The sequence below is a fragment of the Echinops telfairi genome, unplaced genomic scaffold (assembly GCF_000313985.2).
Source record: "Echinops telfairi isolate 266 unplaced genomic scaffold, ASM31398v2 ScPeMD7_18;HRSCAF=68, whole genome shotgun sequence".
Lineage (NCBI taxonomy): Eukaryota > Metazoa > Chordata > Mammalia > Afrosoricida > Tenrecidae > Echinops > Echinops telfairi.
This window is the reverse complement of record NW_022103915.1, coordinates 11,462,923-11,485,380: the sequence shown is the minus strand read 5'-3', so window position 1 is coordinate 11,485,380 and position 22,458 is coordinate 11,462,923. Positions and strand designations below refer to the sequence as shown.

The following is a 22,458-nucleotide window of genomic DNA, read 5'->3' as shown; positions in this document are numbered from 1 at the left end:
ATGGGGACAGACCAGGAACATCCATTCCTGACCAGCTGGAGGCAACAGACTGCCTGGGCCCAACGCTCTGCCTGAGCTGCTCTGCAGGGGCACACTCACTTTTCCGAGAAGCACTGGGTAAGGGAGATCAGACCAGGTGGCTGACAGCCAGCCAGCAGCACCTGACCGGAGCTGCCTGCCTACCTGCCCTGAGCTTCCCAACCCAGGTCTGCCCCAAGCACGAGGTCACTTCCCTCCAAGGCCAGTCCCTCAAGGCAGCGGCACCAGGCTGGTATCCTGGCTGAACCCCCAGATGAGGCCACGAGCCCCACCCTCAACCCCAAGTGGGCTTCCCGCCAGGATTTTTTTTTTTCTCTTCAAAGTCATTAGTAAAAGAATCAGTGACCTCGCCAAATATCCACTCCAAGTGCTGGTAGCTCTGGGCCTGGCAGCATCTGTGCCAACCAGCAGGGGCTGTGGCTGCTGTGAGGAGAGTGGCAGGCCATGCGGACCATGGGAAGAACCCGCCAACCTCTGTCCTGTCCCTTCTGCTTCTGCCTCCAGTCAGCCAAAGCCAGCCAACAAGGGCCCTGGTGGAGGCCACCCCGGGGACCAATGCCAAGGTTGAGGGTGGTGGCAGGGGCTGTACCAGGTAGCATGGCAGGCACAACCTCAGATACAGCTCCGCACGGAAGCACACAGCTTGTATGGGGTGGGGGTCCTCAGCAATAGTTGAGGGCTTCCACTCTTGCCTGCTTGTAAACACCATTTCCTCTGAAACTTGGAGCACCACTGTCCGGGGACCATAAATGGGAGCCCAAGGCCTGACCAAGAGAACCCCCAGAGGGGGGCAAAGGAGCTCACCCATGGGTGCGGACACCATGGCCCCAGGCTGGCAGAACAGCCCCTCCACCACGCCCATCGCCAAGGAGACACTTCCAGCACCAGCGCAAGTGAGGTCCCTCAGTGGAGGGTTGGGATGGGCAAAGGGGGTCCCGGGCTCCGCGTCCTCACCTGGTCTCAGCCAGTGGACTTGACAACCCAGGCTGTTTGGAAAATACACGCTCCCTGTTCCTAGTCTCCCTACTGAAGGTAAACAGCTGAGCTCTGGATGCTGGCCACCTGCCTTTGTATATTTCCCAAGCGGTTTTATGCCAGCAAAGCTCTTTCCCGAGAACAGCAGCTCGGGGCACACATTGCCTCGGCCAGGTCCCCAGCACGGCCGGCCCTCCCTGAGGCGCCTTTGTGGCTGCCTAACTGGAGCTGTCAGCGGCTGGGAAGGCTCTGTCAGCACCCACTTCTCTCTCCCCAAGTAGGTGGCCAGACACTGCCAGCCCCCCCCCCCAAAAAAAGCACTGTGCCTCAACCTCCCCACGCGCACCACAAGGATGTCCTTAATTGCTGGAACTGGCCCAACAGAGACAAGGCCGGACACTTCTCAGGCTTGTGGTGGGGCTACACACTTCCACTTACAGAAGTGGTGCAAGGATGGTGGTTAATGGAACAATTTGTCATTTAATTTGAGCAGGGCTTCCAACTGGCCTAAACTAGTTCAGTCATGGCTCACACAGCCAAACTGGAACAGACTTGAATTAGTAATGCGCAGGTGTACTGAATGATCGCTGGAAAGGGGAAAACTACATGTCATAGGCCTGGAACAAGAGACTCTGGGGAGAGAAAATGAGCCCCCCTTCCGAAGACTGCTGGGGGGACACTGCATTATTGCCAGGGCTGTGGAGAGCAACACACACTCGGAGCTGTGTGGTCTGCAACCATCTTTGAGTAGGGCACCATTTTTTCCATCACTTCTGCTCACGAAATTTGGTTGCTCCGTGCAATGATGTGACGTTGGCTGGACCAGAATTTCAGTAGCTTGGCAGTTACGACCTCACCCACCATGAGGAGATCTAACAAAATGAAATCGTCTCCATAATGGGATCTGCTGTGAGCAACCAATCAGATGTCAGACCTTTACTCAGTCCACAGCCCTGATCCAATCTGCTGAAAGCAGTTTTGCTCATGGTATGGCCTGCTTTCAATGTCAGTGGAGGCTGCAGATAACCGAGCTGGCTCTGACCCTCCAGTTCTTCTGAGGAGTTGGCAGCAGCCTGCCGTCATACCTGCTCATCTTGGCTTCATTTGCTTCTGCTGCCCGAAGCCTGCCATCTGACCTGCGGATTCTGGGATCATCAGCCCCTGCAGCTGCTCAAGTCAAGAGAAGCCTCCAGCCTGACATCTGAGCCATAGCTTGAAACTTGCCTACTTTTGCAATTGTGAGCCATTTCTGTGATAGAAACTTCTCTCTCTAGATAGGCAGGCAGATAACTTCACTGGTTTAGTTTCTCCAGAGATCCCAGCCTAAGACACTATGCAATGCACACATTGCCCTGTTTTCTGATTAAGTTTCTAATAGCATGTCCATCTCCGGTACTCATTCCGTTGCACTTTATAGGGCATGAATGAACCCAGAAGAAGTGGTTCAAAACCCCGACAGAGACTTCCTGGGCATGTACCGCACGCAACACCCACAGCTGGGAGCAACGGCGTGAACACGCAATGCCTGCTGTGTCCTCAGGATTTCCCATCAGTCTTCTGGGCTCACTTCGGTAGCAGACCCAGGCGACTGGCCCCCACGGGTTTCTCTAGATCCTACCTATGAGATGGCACTTCTCTTAACCCTGGCACGTGCCCCCATGGCCCATGGCCATTTGTCTGAGTGGCCTCTTACTCATTTCCCAACATCTCAGCTCACAAGCTCACTCATTTCTCAGGTGAGCAGGATTTATCATGGCCTCATCTAGAGCCCCAGAATCCTCAAGGGCTGTGCTACAACTTTCAATTAGAGGAGTGGTTCTCAACCTTCCTAAGGCCGTGACCCTTTAATACAGTTCCTCATGTTGTGGTGACTCCCCAACCATAAAGTTATTTTCGTTGATACTTTAGAACCGTCATTTTGCTACGGTTATGAATCAGGTGACCTCTGTGAAAGGGTCGTTTGACCCCCAAAGGGGTCTCCAACCACAGGTTGAGAACCGCTAAATTAGAGAGTGATTTCTTAATTGTCTCCCCAGCAGGAACGTGAGAGCCCCAAAGTCAAGGCAGAGGGCTGGCACCCTAGGACCAAGAACCTCAAATAACAGTGTGGCAAGTATCTGCTAAGTACCAAAGGCAGACCAATGGGAAGGTGAGCTGGAGAAGGTGAGCGGCTCTTTTCCCGGTGAGCAGGTTAGAAGCAGATGAAGTGGGGGGGGGGGGGGACACACAAGCCTTGTTCTGGATTAAATTGTTCACACCACACACGACCCTAAAATGAGCTCAGTGCAGTCCTAACCCTTATAGCTATTACCATAGGCTTGTTGCGAGAGATGCTGGGTTATCATGGGGACACACGGGAGGAAGGTGGGTCATAAGAGCCTGCAATACGATGTAAACCATCACAAGGTTGGATATATAGCCTCCCCATCCCCAACCCGAGGGGGATGAATAACAGAAATGTGGGTGGAGGGAAGACAATGGACAGTGTAAGGCACAAAATAATAATATATAATTGAAAAAAAATAATAATAATAATAATATATAATTGATCAACACTTCAGGTCGTCAAGTGTCTGAATTGACGTGACAGCCAACAGGGGGTTGGTTTTGGTCACTCTAAAGAGCTCAAGGAGCCCTGGGGGCATTGTCTGATGGTGTGTCTAAGATGGCGTTCCTGACCATGACCTTGCACCAAGGTGGAACCACTCAGATGTATGCTTTAGCACTAGATACATAGCCTGCTCTGCTCAGCACCTTCAGCAGGGACCGCCACTACTGCTTTGGTGGCGTCCTGCACCCGAGTGACCTGGATCGTGATGGCTTAGATGAGATCATCCTGGTGGCCCGCTGAGGTTAGCTGGTGCCACCTCAGGACTGATGGGCGGGTAGGATGGCCGTGTGTCCATCTATAATGGCAAACACACCACCCTCGGCAACGTGACAGCAAATGCAAATCCTGGGTGACTCCATGTCTGGGGGAAAAGGCCCAATACGTACTGGTTTCTCCTGAAGTGAGCTCACGGTTTGGGAGCTCCATGATCACTGTGAGGTCAAAGGCAAAGAACCAAGTTGTCACTGCTGCTGGAAGGAGTTCTTTGGGAGCCCGGCTCTCTAGGGCGCTTCACATCTATAACCTTGGCCCAGAGAAGCTTCTGCTGTTCTCATCGCGCCCACCCCCGCCCCCATGCTGAGTCCTCTCTAGGCAGAGCGTTCTAGTGGACAAAGTAGCACCCCCACCCACTGATGGGGTGCCTGAAAGCAAGGTGATCTGGATATCTGACAATTTTATAATGACACCACAGGCATGTGAAATAAGAGACGACTCTCTGGTGACTTGAGTCCCTTCCAAAATCATTTCCTTTGCAATTGAACCTTTCCTTTCTCTGCTGAAGTACGTACAACCTGTGCCCAGACCTGTTGAGCCACCTATTTCCTTGCACGGCAGGCAGAAATAACCTCGGGAGGTTGAGAAACAGCACAATGAAGAGAATGTATGCGGATGGAAAACTTACAATAATTTACAATGTTTTTTAATGATGTTGTCAGTAATAGGGAGTATGATTAACGTGTTCTATAGTGAAGGATACACATAATAAAGACACAGACCTTTGTTTTCAAATGCTTTTGCAGACATGACCTGACAGGACAGCAACCTAGAATCCAGTGACTTTCCAGGAGCTCTGAGCCATCCCAAGATGGGTGTTTGTTGTCTCGGGTGCCCTGAGCTGAAGGCTACACTCCGAGTGAGGGCCCTGGGCTGTGAAGCGGGTGTGGCCTCACTATGCCCGGGCTGCCTTAGTGGCTGCATTCCATTTGCCAGTCCTGCACATGTATAACTAAAAGGCATGTTTCAAATTCATGGATAAGTTCGTCCATGAGCACAGCCGAAGTCTGCACTATCTGCAGAGGTGAGAACAACCAAATGGAAAGAGAGGACCAAGTTGGTTTTGTGCCCAGCAGAAGAGCATGTCTTCTTGCTGACATTAGGGACTTGATGCCAAGGGCAGAAAAGCAAGGATCAGCCCCCTTCTCTCAGCGTCTCCAGGAACAGAGAGGGTGGAAGCATCTGGCTGAAAGGCAGTGGTCAAGCGAGAAATCAAGAGCGAGCTCCTGGGGCCGAGTTGTGAGAGGATAACTGGTTCCCTACAGGAACCACCTAAATAGGCCGCTTGGCTAGCACCTCTGGATCCCTCGTGGGACGGTCTCATCTGTCTTCACCCTAGACAGGGTGTCACCTAAATGGTTCCTTCTAGCACAGCAAAAGGAGGGCAAAAAACACACGTATATAAAGGATTGTTTGTAATTCAAAGGAAGCTTACTTTTTGGGTACCCCAAATTACTTAACTGTACTTACTGGTGTTGTGAAGTCTGAATGTCAAAGAGATGACACTGACATTGCATTTTAATAAAGGTATTTCTGATTTTATATATATGATCAAGGTTCTCGAGGGTGGGAGGGAGAGGGGAAAAAAGAGAAGGTGATACCAAGGGCTCAAATAGAAAGAAAATGTTTTGGAAATGGTGACGACAACATGTGGGAAACAAAGATTTCTCCCAAGTTGTCTCCCCCAACTATATGCCAAACTTAGCTGCTTGCTACATGTCTCGAATGACTATACACTTGGAGGTCAACAGAAGTAGGTCAGGGGTTATTCTCCCTAAGGGCTATCAGCCATCCAGAGCAAGCAGACACCACTGTTTCTTCCACAACAAGTAGGGCCCACTCCCTTCTGATAAGGATAGTAGATTGTTTCCCTGAAGGAGAGCCCAGAGAGGTCAAGCTCACTCAAGGGGTCTGCCCTTCTTGTCACATGTACATCTCTAGTCCCTCCCCTTCCTATCATGTGTACACCGAGCTCATCCTCTTCCTACTACACCTATGCCCATTGTATATCCCCCTATTGCTTTTTTGCCTATTGTACTGCCCCTTCCTGTGACGTGTGGTTACCTGTAATCACACCCCCCTAAATAGATATAACCCTTGGTTAGCAATAAACGGGGTCTCCGCCTCCAGCCGGCAAGCAAACTTCACCCCACCTCACCTCGGCCCACGCTGTGTGCAGACCTGGCTGGTAGGATCACAGTCATCCAGGAGTGAGCATGCTACCATGAAACGTGTCTGACTCCATTATTTCGATCTTTCTTCTATCTCTCATGCTCTCTATGACTTTACTATAATCTTTACTTATTATCGCAGTACAATTGAGCCTACCGGACCTGTGATGATTTGTTGGGGACCCTCTTTTCCCCCACAACATATGTACAAGTGTGCTTAATACAACTGAATGATGGACTGCTATAAGATTTATTAAAAGCAAATAAATAACTAAGATTTTTTAAAAGCCTCCCCCCAATAAAATGATTAATAAGGAAAGACAGACCAATGTCCTTCTAAAACAGAAGAGGCACAGAGAGACAGGAGATGGACACCACCTGGGGCCACAGCTGGAAACGCCGGGATGCCAAGCTGGAGAGATGGGGCCTGGAGGCGTCCGTCCAGGGGAGCCTGGCCCAGCGCTGCTCTCCATATCCAGTGCCTAGGGCTGTGAGGCAATACGTTTCAGTTCTGACAAGCCCCCCACCCCCTGCTGCTACGGACTCCCACCGGTGAGTGGGAGAGGAAGGGGTCTCCCAGGTACAGGGGGCAGCCCAGAGAGACAGCCCCAGAGAGATGGAAGCCATCTGCATTGACAACATTCCTTGTACTTGTGAATTCCAAAGGCCTCGGGTGCCCCAGACAACTGCCCACCCACTCCTGTCCCCTGCTGGGGGCTGACACCCTCATCTGCAGCAGCTGCAAAATGCATAATGATCACAGAGACCCAGGGTCACTGAAAACCTCCACAACTCTGTGGCCAGGCCTGAAGAGGCTTCAGCTGGTTCCTCAGCCCCCCACAAAACTACAAGAGATGTCCACGGGGGGCCAGAGGTCAGTGTGGTCACCTTGGAACCTCAGGTCAGTGTGGTCACCTTGGAACCTCAGCTTCCTCGTCTCCAAAGCCAGGAGCCAGCTCTGGTGGGTGGTTCCTGCACATTCGCTCCCAGCCAGGTTGTGTCCCAAGCACAGTTCTCGTCTAGTCCCTGCAGCAGTGAGGCACTGAGGTTCAGGAACCAGCCTAAGGCCTCAGCCTGGCACTCGCTCTAACTAACAGCGCCCAGCCAACAAGATGAGTGCACTTGATAGGTGCCCACAATTAGTGTATCTCTTCCTACTGACCAATGGCAGCTTCCTGGGCATTCTGGAGGTGCTGATCAAAAACGGGGCGGAGTTTGGAGTTTGCAAAGCCCAGGACACCTGTACTGACTCACAGTGAGCTCTTCCAGGTGGGGGTTGACATGTCAAAAACTGCTGTCACTGGTCAAGGATGACTGGCATCACAAGTCCCTGCTCTGAGCCACAGACTGTGTTTAGGGGTGCCTGCTACAAGAGGTGCAGGTGGGCACACGAGTCACGGGGAGGGTCTGTCAGTAATGACTACTGGGTCCCAGAGTCCTTTGCACTCTCCTGCCACCTGAGAAACCCTGGAGTTTTCCTTCTCCTCCAAGCCCCACCCACCCACCCCTGCACGGGCATGTTTTCAGTCATGCCTTCAAACGGAGGTCTCACTCCAAAGGTTTTGTCCCGATCAAGGATGCAGCCAAATGGCCCTGGGTGGAAGGTATGTGGGCTGTAGTCTGAGTCGTCCTGAGCACCTGGGACTGACAGAGCTGCTGCGTCCAGGGTGCCAATGCCTCGCCAAGCAGGAGCTGCCGCCTACCCCCCCTCCTGAGAAAAAGGCAGGTCTGGAGCCGCACGAGGAGCTTCGGGGGACCAGTGGGGTTTGGCCGCCACAGAGTCAGCACCAGGGACATGTTTCTCTGGGGTTTGGTTCCAAAACCAACTCGGGGAGAACAGAAAGATTTCCCATGGGAAGTCTAGCACTCACCCCCATGAAAACTCAGTGTCCCTCCGAGCTGAGAGTCACAGAGGGCTGGCCTCCATGCCAGCGGGAGCTGGGACTGGCAGGTTGGCCCAGGGCAGACTCATCACCGTTTGGCAGCCTGTAGCCAGGACTAGGGAGGGGAGCTGTCCTGAACACTCACCCAAGCCCCCAATTTCTCTCATTAACTGATTTCTGGTTGTTGGGGTGGGAATGGGAAGGAGTCACAATCAGGCGAAGAGGTAAACCGCTAACCTTTCCCACCCTACAAGGTGAGAGGCCAGAACTGAGGGGCCAGGTGACTCGGGAACGCCACGACTTCATGAGCAGACAGGTTTTCAGAGCGCCTGCAGAGGTGGCCACTCACTCAGCAATTGTGGTTCCTACAAAACCGGCGTGGCCTAAGGCCTCCTGCCGGGAGGAAATGCTGGCCTGGGCTGGGGCTGCAGAGCCAGGTTCTAGAGCAAATTACAAGGATAAACATGAGGAAAGAATCAACACAGGAGAGCTGCTCTTGGTTCAGGGAGACTGAGGCCACAGCTGCCGGCAGGAACATGTATAAACTGTCGAGGGCCAGGCCAGCTGCCTGGGGAACACTGACCAGCTGGTGAGGGGACAGTGAGAGGGGCCAGGTGGAAAAGAGCATGCCTGCTTGCCTGGCCACCACGTGAAGGGTTTGCTACATGCAGGCAGGGCCCAGCAGGAAATATACAACATGAATACAGAGGGGCTGCGGGCACAGACATTATGATGGCTCCTCTGTACCTGGGCAGAGCAAGTTTCAGAGTCCTCTCAATCTCCTCCTGTGCCCAAGCTGGGCTGGACAATGACAAAGGAGCCTGTTACATACACTGTTCACGAACACACTCCTGTCCTCACCAATTTCAGAGGTGATAAAAAAGGTTCTACAGGGCAATATAACCTGCCTGAGGTTGTATAAAGAGCCGTAATGGTGTAGCGGTTATGCGTTGAGCTGCGATCCATGTGGTCAGCAATTCAAAACCACGAGCAGCTCATAGAGAGAAAGACTGGGCTTTCTTCTCCCATACGCAATTACAGTCTCAGTAGGGCACCCGCAGGGGGCGCTGTGAGTCAGCATTGACTCGAGGGCAGCAAGGGGCAAGGAGGCTGTATGGCCGGGTGGGGCTCTCACCCAGGTGCCTGTGGCTCCAGATCAGAGGTTCTTACCCTATTCACTGCTGTCCGTGGGAAGGAGAGCGGCCAGCCCAGCATCTTTCAGGAGGTTCCCTGGAGCAGGACTCTGCAAGCCAGGTGGGCCTAGTGTCCAGCACCACCAGGGTGAGTGGGCCAACCTTTCTGTTAGCAGCTGTGAAGTGGAAAAGGGGGTCCCAAGCACCTGCTCTGTAGTCCCTGCTTTCCTTCACTCCCTCCCTCCAGTAAGCATGCATGCTGTGCTTGTCTCTGCTCAAGTGCTGACAGTGCAGCTGTGAAAGAGTCAAGGTCCCCAGCCGGGGGTCAAGACAATGAACTTGTTGTAAATGACACTTCGGGCACCTGCAGGTGTCACGGCAATAATGTGACCCTGAGAGAGAGCATGATGGGAAGGGGAGGCCACTCTGAGCCGAAACCTGATGAGCAGAAGGTCCAGACTATGGGACCAAAGTGCAGGGACATGAGGCGGGTGGTCAAGGTGGGTGCAGAATAGGTCCGTGGGTGGGACAGCTGGCTTGTGACCGGCTGCTAGCCTAAAGGCTGACCAGGGGTTTTATTGGAAGAAAGGCCTGGAGATCTACTTCCAGAGCGACTGTGGCCAAGAAAACCCTAAGGATCCGTGCCACTCTGGGAAGCACGGGGTCCTGGGGCACGTGCATGTGAGGAGGTAGGAGGGCGTGGGTTAGGGGCTGGGCAGGTGTCCCACATGTGGTGGGGAACCCGGACAGAGTCTGAGCACGGACAGGCATTATAGGATCTTAGAGGGCTCGTTCTAGATGTAATCAGCCTAGCAGTCATGAGGCATCAGTACCTTGCCTAGTACACGCTCTAAGTACACAATCAGCACCCACTGTCACTGTTGTGGCTCGTGGGCCTTGGGGTTTAAAGAAGAACTTCCATGGCCACCATGCTCGAGCGAGCAGCAGACTATGGCCAGGGGTCTGGTGCCAGCCATGGTGTGACCCTGGGCCGTCTCCTGCGCCTGCAACTTGGGGGCTTAGGGCAGTGGAGAGTCAGGGGTACACTTTCTGACTTGCTTGCGAGACCCAGATTTGGTCCCAGATTCTAGTACCTGGTGTGTGGCTACCACCCAACTGTCGACTGTTGGTGGAGGCATGTGTGTTGCCCTAATGCTGAGTGGGGATTTCAGCAGAGCTTCCAGACTGAAACAGACTAGGAAGAGGGAGGCCTGGCAAGCTACTGCTGAGCATCAGACCATCAAATCTCGCGGGGGTGGGGTGGCTTGGGGGTGGGGGGTGTCCCACAGCCAACAAAACCCTATGGACAGCAAAGATCAATCTGTCCCCGACAGCACAGGACCAGGTGGTCCTCATGAGGTCTCACTGAGTCAGGGGCAGCTCAAGAGAAGCTAACCACAGCAACAGCTGGAGGGGAGCTAGTCTTCCACAACTGTCTCCCAGAACCCACTGGGGCCTTGGGGTCTGGTGGGAGCGCATGACTTCAGTTGGTTACACGTTAGGCTGTTAACCATATGGTCAGCAATCTGAATCCACTAGATGCTCTCGGGGGAAAAGAGGCTGAAGCGATCTGTTCCTCAAACGATTCGCAGCCTCAGAAACCCAAAGAGCGTCTATTCTGTGCTATAGATAGGGTTTCTATGAGTTGGAATCAACCCCATGATCAAGGGTTTGAGTTTGTTTTGTTTTGCAAGAGCTGGTGATAGATGACGAACTCCCCACTCCAACCATGATCCCCACCCACTTCAAACCCCCACATGCTCCCTTCTCCCTTCCCCCACCCCACCCAAGCTCAGGCCAGCTTTTTTCTGCTGACAACAAAAAACACATCTCAACATCTCAGTGTTTCCTTTAGCTCCCTCCATGGTCCTCCCACAATGGTGAGGGATTCCCTCAAGCCCCAAAATATCTACTCTTCTGTACAGCCTCTTTAACAAAGAGGAAGGGAAATTTTAAGCCAAATTTCTGTAAAGCCAGCCTAAATGAACTTCTAAGCCCCTAAGCAGTACTTTTTTTGTATTCCTCTGTTTCCAAAGAGAGCATGGCTTGAGGCAGTTTCCAAACTGGTATTTGATATAATGCTAATAAAGGGGGTTTCTTTTGTTTTTGTTTTTTAAGTGTTCCATGAGAAGAAGAGGTTCCCTGCGTACAATTATCTGAAAAGCCGCCGCAGGGCTGTGCCACCTTCAGCAGGAGCCTGTCCCTTCCCACAGGCCAGCTCATGATGGGCCATGCCCTCAGAGTAAGCAACTGAAGCCAAACCCCTTTCCACGCTGACTTGACCAGGTCCCTGGAGAACAATGCTAGGTCTTGGGTAGCCCTGGTGGCGTAGCTAGGCTGCTAATCACAAGGTCAGCGCTTTGAAACCTTTAGCTGCTCTAAGGGACAAGCATGAAGCCGTCTGCTCCTGTCGAGAGTTTCACAGTCTCAGAAGCCCACAGGGGCAGGTCTCCCCTGTGCTCTAGGGCCGCTGTGAGTCAGAATCGACTCGATGGCAGTGAGTTTGGTTATTTGGTTCTCAGACATCTGAACTCGGCCACCACGGATGACCCTGGGGGACATTCCCGGACAGCCCCCATCCCTGCCCTGGCCCGGTGACTAGATGCAGTCCCAGGGACCAAGCACACACCACACCGGGAATGCCCTTCTCTGATCATCAATATCCTTGAGCCCTGTGGCAGCAGCCCCGAGGTTCATCTCTCCATCCTGAATGAAAGGCTGGTGGGTCGGGACCACCCACAAGAACAGCAGCCTGTGAGGTTACTTCTGGGAAAAAATAAGAAAAACCCAAACACAGAAGACCCCAGCCCTGCTCTGAGAGGACTGGGGAACTCTGACTTCCTGCCATGAGCAGGAATATGCACTGGACGGCAGCTGGCCTTGCCAGGTCCTGGAGCAGCAGGCACTGACCCCGGCCCAGCTGCAACCCCAGCCCGTTCACTGTGGCTGCAAGGAGGGACAAGTCTCTGCAGAGCACAATGTACTCCCCAGCTTTGGGGAGCTCAGGTCAGCAGCTGAAAACAGCCTCCCCAGACCCCAGGCCCAGGTCGCAGGCTCCTTTCAACCCCTTTCGAGTTCTCTCCCTGCCTTTTTGGAGCCATCGTCAGGGTTTGTCTCCTGCAGTCACAGGTGGGTTTGAACCTATGACCTTTCAGTCAGCAGCTGAGCACTTCCCCACTGACCCCTCCAGTCCTGGCTCTGGCCCCTGGGACTCTGTGGCCTAGACATAGCTGCCCACTTGCTTTCAGGGTTGTTAGGAGAATGGAGACATTAGGGGCAGTGCTGACTCAGTGAGTGCTTGGCAGCAAGATTAACCCTGCCCTCAGCCTGCTGACTCGTAGTGGCAAGAATGCCCAAGGAACGCCTAGCACAGCATGCAGAGTCCTGCCAGGGGTCCATGTCCGACCAGCCACCTCTCCCCATACCCTGGCTCTGCAATGCCTGGTGGTGGTGGGCATGCAGTGTGGAGCTCCTACTTCGACACCTGTGAAGCAGGTGTTACCCTGCCCATTCATTCACAGGTGAGGCATGCGGGCCTGGGTGGGGCTAGCTAATTCACCCCCCACCCTGTTCCCAAACATCCGACCTCACACATAGGAACAGTTGTAAGGATGGCGCAGGGTCCCTTGGGGATGTCATTGCCTTGCCTCCCACGCCCACCACATTCCCCCTTTTTTTTCAAGTTAAGGAAAAGGAGGCTCAAGAGGATTCTGGGAATGAAAGGTAACCAGGCAGGAACTGAGAAGGCCCCTCTTTTCTCCGTTGGGAAGCGCTGGGCCCCAGCCCTGCAAGGCCCAGATGCCAGGAGTGGCGGAAAATGAGGGGTACTGTGGTCGATCACTGAAACCCTGCTAAGACGCAGCCCTCGGACAAGAAGCTGAGCTTTCTCCTGATGTGGTGGCACAGTGGGGGAAGTGTCTGGCTGCTAGCCGAAAGGTCGGAGGTTCTAAGCCGCCTCAGAGCTCCACCAGCTGGCGATGAGTCAGAATCAACTCAATGGCAGTGGGCTGGGTTGGACTAGGATTTTAATCAAACAAACACCTATTGTGGATGGGGCTGGAAATGGGCCAGAGCTGGGGCCCAACAGGACTTAAAAGAAAAGTTCTGGAACGTAGTTGTTCTCTGTGTGTTCTGCTTGGCCTGCCAGGGCTCTAGGGCTCATGGGGCTTCAGGATGCCAGGAGAGGAGAATGGGAGTTGCGTTTCAGGAAAAGAGATGGTGGTGTCTTAACACAACTCCAACCAACTGACTTACAGCCCCCGTCCCATCTAACTACAGCTCAGAAACAGGGCTGTGAGCAACCTAACCCCCACCTCCTCCACGCCCCTCTGCTCAATCCTCCGTGTTCCCCACAGAAAAACCTCGGGTGGTAACTCTGTGTGTAGGGGCAAGGGGGAGATGGGGAGCAGCAAGCTGTCCCTGGCGCAGGCAGGCAAAGGCTGGGTGACGGTGGACGAGACTCCAGGCTCTGCTGCTCTCTGGGGTCACTGAGCAGATAGCACATAACGCACGCCCAGGCCACCCCGCTGACCAGTCTTTTCTTTGGAGATGCTTCCAACATGAAGTTCCCCTGGCCCTGTCCAGCTGAGGAAATGCCATGCTGCGTCTAGGCCAGCAGAGCCGACTCACCCCACCCCACCCGCCACCAGAGACAAAGGGCACCAGGCAGGCAGGTATGTGCACCCAGGCCTCTGCCAGGCCCACCCAGACCTTATCTGTCTGAAAACCGAGACCTGCTGTAATCAGGCACCTGTGCCTGGAGCATTCCAAGGTTCAGAGATCACACCCAAACCACAATTTGGCGTTGACCAGAGGAAGGTGGAACTCTGCATCCTGAAGGGGCACTACAAAGAGCCTTCTCCCCACCCCACGCAAGCTCGGTCTTCCCCTCTGCCATCCACCTCACATCTTGCTGAGGCCTAGGAGCACCTGGGTCCTGTGCCCCAATTCCCATCCTTCTGGAATCTGGCTGGTGACTGCCAGCCTGCCGCCTCTCTCCTCTCCCTGGAGACCAGAGACTGAGGCAGTGGAGGTTTCTGGTGGGGACAGTGCCCTGGTGACACTGGGGGTGGGGCACATCCTGGAGGCAGGCAGGACACTGGGAAACTGCTTAACCATTGACAGATGATTCTTAGAAGAAACTATAAATCGCGTGTGTGGACCAAGCAGGTCACCTGCGTGCCAGGCCAGGCAAGCACCTCTGCCTGTGGTCTTGTCCAGCCCCCTCTGCACAGATGAGGAAGCTGAAGAGCAACCATGAGGACGGGCCCTGATCCAGGCCACACGGCCAGTGTTAAAACCGACTCCCAAGAAGCCAGACTCATCACGCTCAGGAGACCCATGTATTGCAAAGGAGGCCCAGGCATTCTGGGTTTTCTGAGCTGTAGCCTTGCTGACACAGACTGCCAGGCCTTTCTGCCTTGGTGCACCCCGTGGGTCCCAACCTTTAGATGAGTAATCCTGAGCAAAACTTTTTTGCCAAGCAGGGAACCTTACCCCAAGGCTGACCCCCTGTTCAGGAAACATCATCCGGCTAAGCTGCCTAAGGACATTCTGGGGCCGGATTAGCCAGAATATGGATGCTGTAAAGGGCCCTCCAGACACGCGCCCATGAGCTGGTTACCCGGGCTCTGAGACCACAGTCCACCTGCTCCCCGTATCTCTCGGGTCTTTGAGGAAAGGAAGGGCTACATCTGAGGGAGCAGAGCACTGGGGTGGGGTGGGGGAGGCATGTAGTCCAGATAAGCCCTGAGCCTGGCTCAGGAGTTAGAGGAAGAAGCAAGGACGTCCCCTGCCACAGCTCCACGGGGTCTGACCCAGGGACCTCGGCCAGGCAGACTCCAGGGCCCCAGGATAGCCTGGCTAGGGGGCCAAGGAAAAGAAGCAGGCTACTTAAAAAGAACCTCCTCAACCCCATAAGAGCTGTTTACCCTAAAACCTGGAGCCCCAACAGAACCTCCTCAACCCCATAAGAGCTGTTTACCCTAAAACCTGGAGCCCCAACTTTGCAGCCCTCTTGCCTTCCTCGCTGAGCTCCCAGTCTACGGGTAAAGTCCAGTCTGATGGCTCACCAGACGCCAACGTCTCGGCTCTCAATGTCACACACCCTCTTCTGGCTTCTCAAGTCTGGCCTCTCGGAAAGAGGGAGGGCTCAGCCACCACTCTGTGCTCCAAGCTCAGGTCACTGAGGCACAGCCTCTGCAGACGGGCATGTAAGTCAGCTCCACTACCAACCCGAAGACCAGGGCCGCAGTGAGTGCGTGGTCCCAGCTGCAATGGAAGCCCTGCTGGGCATCCCTGGAATGGCTGCCACCCAGGGAAGGGGCCAGCGGGAGCACCTGGCAAGCCTTCTGCGCTTGAAGACCAATCGGGGGCCCCCGTGAGCCTCCCAGCCAGAGAACTGACTCCAAAGGCCTGTGATGGTGATTACCGTGGACTCAAGCCTGACACATGTAGGGAAGGTGCAGGGCCAGGCGAGTTTCCTTGTTGGGTACAGGATGCCTACGAGCCTACGCCAAGTCAACGGCACCTAACAGCATGGCCTTAAATGCTCTGGTGGACACTTGATTCCTTAGCTCAGTCTCTAGCCTAGGCAAAACCCACCCACACTGGGCCGGCACTGCTAGGGAGGGGGCAACGCCACAGCTGATGGCAACTCCACGTGTGAAAGAACAGACCTGGGTCCCTCAGCAGTTTCAGTGGTGCGATTGCCAGACCTTACTCCCGAGGTGTCACGAGGTGGGATTCAAATCCCCGCATGTGGGTTGGCAGCCCTGCTGCAGTCACTATTTGCACCATCCAGAGATGACGTGGCAAAGTACCCTGTGGGGACACTGCTCTCATTGGTTCAAAACCCTTCCTTGGCTCCCAGGGCCTCTAAACACAGGACACACTGTAGGAACCGAGGATCCTGAGCGCATTGTTTCCCAAAGCAGCTCACTCCCTGTCCCCTGGCCCCCCTCGACCCCTCGTGCTCCTGTCTTCTACAGATGTCCCCACATGAGGGGTGGGGGTGGAGGAGAATCTCTCAGAGAGCAGTCACACTTGCCACGTCAGGCCTCTGGACCTCTCCCAGGCCAACTATTAACACAAACGAGGATGTCCCAGTGGCCCTGGGCTCGGATACACACGTAGAGCTGCTTACAGGAAACCGCTTACAGGAAAGTGGTGACCATCACGCAGGCCTTGGGTTCAAATTTGTGGAGGAGGAAACTGAGGTTCAGGGAAGTACTGCTAACCCAGAGCCACGTGGCAGTGGAGTCAGGCTCTGCGTGGGGTCTGTCTGACCCAGGCTTCCTCTCCCATGAACCACAGCCCATCCCCTGCAGACAAAGGGAACTCCTGAACCATGTCCCTGTCGTAAGAGATAAGGCCAGCAGCAAACAGGAAGTGGAGAAATACTTGCTCTAGGCAGTAGGTGTCCAGGGGTAGGTGGGCATGGAGTAAACAAATACACCTCCGAAACGACTGGCTGACGGAAAGCAAGGGCCGGAAATCAGCAATCTGTATTTTTCCACTTCTCCAACCACCTGCTGCCCTGAAACCTTTCAAAGACTCCCATGGCAGCTGAAAACCTGGCCCGTCAAAGCTTACGTGACTGCAGGACCCCGGGCATGGCTGACGTGCAGCCCTGGCCAGGCCTCGGACCAGACCCGGGGGCCAGCGAGAGAAGGGAGGGGGGTTGTCTCTGCTTTTCCCTTTCTCCCACCTCCCAGCTGGACTCACTCATGGTCTCCTGTCTGTCCTGGGGGGAAAAAAATCACCGGATGGAGAGGGGACTCTGGGAAAGGAAAATGGGAGCAAAGGTCACTCCAGTGGCCATTTAGTTCTCTGGCAAAGCCATCACCAGCATGACCCTCTGCACTACCACTGTGGCCTGCCCTCCATACAGTGCCCGTGGAGAACCTTCCTCCCCCACTTTTCCCTCCCTAATGGGTTAACGCACACTCACTTTCAGGCTGGCTTGGCTTGGCCAGTCACATCACCACAGTATGCAGACCAAGGTGGCCAGACCACTGAGAACTATGACAAAGCGTCTGTCTTGCTGGAACTTGGAGTGGAGACACACCTGATTCCTGTAAGGCTGTGAAGCTCGTGGTCAGTGGGGCTGGCAACCATTTCCATGTTTCCTAGGAAACACCCACCCCCCAAAGCAACCCTGATAAGGACCTTAAGAACTGGAGAAATATTCCTGGGTCTCCTGGAACCTGTCCAACCAGCCTCTGGACTTGAGACAGTTAAAATAAAAAACACCTCACAGCAGTGAATGTACAAATGCGCTTTACACAATTGATGTATGTATGGAATGTGATAAGAGTTGTATGAGCCCCTAATAAAATGATTAAAAAAAACACCACCTCACAGCGACCCTGTATGTGCTAGAAACTCTGTTTACCGGGCAATTGCTCACATCTTTCAACCACAAAGTACAATTCTAAACCCATGGGCCCAGGTTGGCTTGGTTTTTTTTCCCTTTTCACTGAATATTTGCACAAATGAGCATGGCGCTTAGAGCCACCCCCCACCCAGGACCTAAACTGATTTCACAGGAGTACGACTCAGCAGGCACCCATCCGCCTTCAGAGCTCTGCTTCAAGGATGGTCATTCAGTTTTTAATAACAAAACTACGTCCAGCCAGGTGACACACAGCAGTTAGGGTGTGTTGAATTATACAGAACGTTGACTAAAACTGGCTGAAGACAAAGGGACAGACGTTGGGAAGGAGGCGGGTCTCTTAAGTATTTTAACAGCTTGATTTCACCAAGAACCCAGGCTCGACTTTTCAAGCATCTGCCAATGCTTCCTGTGGTAGGCATTTCTCTTCACGTCTGTTGTTCATGGTCACAAGACGGCTGCCACCGCTCCAGACAGCCTGTCCTCCCAAGGTATGTATGTGGGAGCCATGAGATGGGGACAAGGGCCATGCAGCTTCCTTTTGTTGGAGAAGCAACATTCTTTTCATGTCACTGGTCAGAATATACAACGTGGCCACCCCAAGCTATGAGGGAAGCTGGGAATGGAACAAAGGGAACAGTATTTTTTCATGGCCAGGTTTGGTCAGTCAACAATCACGGTGAGGCAGGTGTACCGCCATTCAACAAAGCAGGGAGTGTTTGGGAGGAAAATAATGAGTGGAGATGCCCTGGAAAGAAGGCAGCATCCCAACACCAAGATGCTAAGAACAAGGGCATTCTTGAGTCAAAGGAGGCCTGATGCCACTGTGGTTAAAGTGCTTTGCAGCTCATCAGCAGGTCAGCCACCACAAAGCAGGAGGTTGTCCATGCCTGTATTTTCATCTCAGGAACCCAAGTGAGCAGTTCTACCCTGCCCTGAAGGGCCACCCTGAGTCAGAGTCAACTGAGGAAGTTCGTTTGCTCGTGACTAAAAACCCCAAAACCAAATTCACTGCCATTGATTCGATGCTGACTCACAGCCAAGCTATAGGGCAGGATAGAACCGCCTCTTGTGGGTTTCTGAGACTTTAATTGCTTACTGGAATAGAAATTCCCATCTTTCTCCCTTGGTTTCAAACTGCCGACCTTGCAGATCGTATAGCTCAACATGTAACCACTATGCTACCGGGGTTCGCTTGGGTTATGGCTAGGTCACTTAAAAGCTTTGCATGTGGGGACAAAACAAATTTTTGTGACTTACAAGTTGACCCGGGGGTGAAGCAACAAATGCTCACAACTCCTGTATTGAGGGCCTGCATGCCAGGTCCCTTGAGTACTGAGAACAGTGGCCCCCCACCCCCGACTCACAGATAAAGGGAAGGGGGGTGTCAGCATTAAACAACTTAGGATCCAGAGGAGTGGGCAGGAGCATGTCCACAAGACAAGATGGGAGGGGGGCAGGGGTGGCAGAAAGAATGCTTCCACTGAGGAGAAAGAGGGGTTTGTCCAGTGGGGGGGGGGGTACAGCATGTGTAAAGGCCAGGATAGGCCAGGTGAAGGGCTTGCTGTGTTTGAGCTGGGGAGTGGCAGGTAGGAGGGAGCCAGGGTTGGCAAGGCCCGCCTGGAAAGGGCCTTCTAGCCATTCTAAAGAACTCGGACTTTAACCTAAAGACAATAGAGAGCTAGTCATAAAGCAGGTAATAACTCAGTGAAAGATGACTTGGGGGGGAGGGGGCAGGCTCAGAAGAGGGTGAGCCAGGAGGTAGGGAGGCCGGCCAGAAGCTGGGTGATGGGGACGGAGGTGCAGACGGGCGAGGAGAGATCCAAGGGGTACATCGGTCGGACCTGGATGAGGAGTGCTAAGGGCATCAGGGCCGGTAGCCCAGAGGGGGGCTCAGACACCTATGTGGGGGGCAGTGGGCAAAGTCTCCTTTGTCCCAAACCAAAAACCAGACATGGGGTCAATGAGCTGATTTCAACTCCTAGCAACCCTCCAGGACAGAGCAGAACCACAGCCCTACCAGGCTTCCATCTTTAAAGGAGCAGACTGCCCCATTTTCTTCCTCAGATCAGTTGGTGGGTTTGAACAAATGACCTTTCAGTTAGCAACTGAGTGCTCGACCACTTAGGGTTCTTTATGGAGAGAGAGAAGCATCTCTGAAGGGGAGAGTGGGTGAGTCAGGTTATCAAACACAAGGTGCCCAAGCCTGCTGAGGATGGGGAAGGGGCAGACAGCTAGCTCTGCTGTGAACCCCCCGTGACTGGGCTTCACTTCCCTGCAAAGACCACGTGACACCACCTTCCCTGGGCCCAGGAGCACCAGCTGGAGGAAACGTTCCTACTACTGACTTAAATAGAAGCCAGCCACCAGACAGACTGAGTGTGTCCAGAGCAGCGCCGGGCTGCCCTGGGTGCCCCATGAGGCCACCGGCCTGTGAGGTCTGTGGAAGTCTCCCCAGGGGCTGTGCAAGCAGGATATGGCTGCCTCTTCTCTGCACCACAATCCGAGAGCCAGCACGAGCTGGGGGCTGGCCTCCCGCTTCCTCTAAAAACCTCAGCTCATTATTAGCCAGCAGGTCATGGCCCCAAGGACAGAACGAGGCCCGAAGCCCGGGCTCGGGAGGACGTTCCTCTAGGAGACCCTGTCCAGGCCACACAAAGGCAAAACACTGGCCTTCAGAAAGGCGCCATCCAAGCTGCTGGCCACACCTGGCTCTGGCTTCCAGCCCCATTGCTCCCTCCACCTGCCCAGAAGAGTGGTCTTTCCAACAGAGTCCTGGAAGTCAGAAGCTTGACAAGATGGGTGGGGCATGAGAGCCAAGGGCCCTGTCCGCTTTCCATGGGGCCAGTCACTGGGCCTCAGTCAACCTAGAGCAGCCCGCCATGAACCGCTGCCACCAGTAGGTGCCAAGCCCACAAATTCTGGCTATAGAACCTCTCTCAGATCAGAGTGCCCAGAAGGTTCTGGAGCAGATGCAAGGTCAACTACACTCTTCCTCTAAAGCTGGAAGTCCCTGAAGGCCTAGAGCCTAGGACTTTGATCTCTACAACCCCAGTTTAGGAGCTGTAGGTTGACATGGTTGGCATGGATCTGCTATTAACCAAAAGGACTTGATCCTCTGTGACTGTGATGAGTTCCAGAAGATCAAGCAAAGAACTCTAAGCAAGCAGAAAGAGAAGAGAAGCGAGTCCTTGGCCTGCTGCCGCTTCGAGGAGAGAACCTGGTCTCGATGACTGTGGAGGGGCCTCCTCTCAAAGAGACTGGCATTCCTGAGTGCCACTTGCTGGAACTGCTGGAGGCCCAGGGATTGGGAGGGCAACTGGCAGAGGAATTCCAGCGGGTGTTCCAATGCCCCAAGCTCCTGCAGGACTTGCTGGTCCGGTCCGTGGAGTTGGTGGTCCATCCCAACAGGTGATGACTCCCCAAGGAAGAGGCACTGTTGCTGCTGCCACAGCCAGCATTGCAGGGGCCCCGACCCTGTATCCACCTGGCGGGCAGGTCCTCTACCACCTATGGGCCGAGGGGCACCCCCTCCAGGCATGATGGGCCCACCTCCTGGTATGAGGCCTCCCATGGGTCCCCCAAAGGGCATTCCCCCTGGACGGGGGACTCCGATGGGCATGCCCTCTCCAGGGATGCGGCCACCTCCCCCAGGGATGCAAGGGCCCCCTCTCTCGGGAATGCGCCCACCAAGGCCCTAGACTCATCTTGGTCCTCCTCAGCTCTCTTCCTGTTTCCTGTAAGGCTGTACAGTCCTTTTTATTTTCCTTGTGGCTTATGACAGTTTGTAATAAATTCTTCTTGGAATAAAAACAAAACAAAAAAAGGGAACTCTTTAAGAACCCCCCAATAAAATGATTTTTTAAAAAGTCTTTACAGTCCCTGAAGGTCCCCCCAGGACAGTTCTGCTCAGACCCCCACTGCGTGGCCAAGAGTCGACAATGACTCAAAGGTAGGTGGTACAGATGTACAGTGAACCCTCGCCACTTCGCGCTTCGACTTCCGTGGCTTCACTCTATCGCGGTTTTTGCGTAACAGCGCATGCTCTGTCATTACTGCCTCTGATTGGCTCATACTGTACACGCTTCTGTCTGCATCGCTACGTATCGGAGCTACGTATCAGATGCATTTTTGCTTTTGTACAGTGTTCTGTAATTGTTTGCGATTTTTAGGAAATTTTATCTAAGCCCTATGATGGCTCCTAAACAAGCTGCTTCTTTTAAGCCTTCTGACAATAAAAATAAGCGCCAGAGGAAGATGCTCACCATCCAGGAAAAGGTAAAACTTTTGGATATGATCAAAGATGGCAAGAAAATCATGGAGGTTGCACGCCATTTCAACTTGAATGAGTCTTCCGTTCGCTCCATCCGTTGTACTTCATAATATAATAAATAATAAATGATAATTGTAACGTCCAAAATGTTTTACTGCATTTTCCCTTTTTCGTTTAATAAATTGGGTAATACGAGTGTAATGGTGACTAAAGGGTGTTTTTTCATGTCCTCTGTGCTCTACCTCCTGAAATATTTGATTTACAAATAAGGAATCCTACTTCGCGGAATTTCATTTATCACGGTAGGGTCTAGAACCGATTAACCGCGATAAACGAGGGTTCACTGTACTTCCCAGCCCTGGGCACATCACCAGGCCTGCCCGGACACAGAGGTAACGGGCCACTTATGAATGGATGGTAGATGCCACACCCAACTCCCTGGGCCCAGCAGGTCAAGAGCATTGTATACACTCTGAGATTACCGAGATCCACCCAAGTCACAGGGACACCACCCCTCCCCCCACCAGTTGACTCGCCCCTTGTCCACCAGGGGTGTCCAAACTCGCTCTGGGCTCAGAGGGGCTTTCTCAAAATGAAATCTAGCATGGGAACTCCAAGATATGCAAACAGGGGCTGCTGGGGTTAACATGTACATCCATCTCTCTCTCTCTCTCTCTCTCTCTCTCACACACACACACACACACA

General features: G+C 53.6%; 1 protein-coding gene and 1 pseudogene across 1 annotated transcript in view; one reads left to right on the top strand and one right to left on the bottom strand.

The window, feature by feature from the left end:
* Nucleotides 1-22,458, bottom strand: part of ITPK1 (inositol-tetrakisphosphate 1-kinase) — a 130,886-nt gene that overhangs the window by 44,923 nt on the left and 63,505 nt on the right. The window lies entirely within an intron of this gene.
* On the top strand, nt 861-21,181 carry LOC115868699 (annotated as a pseudogene).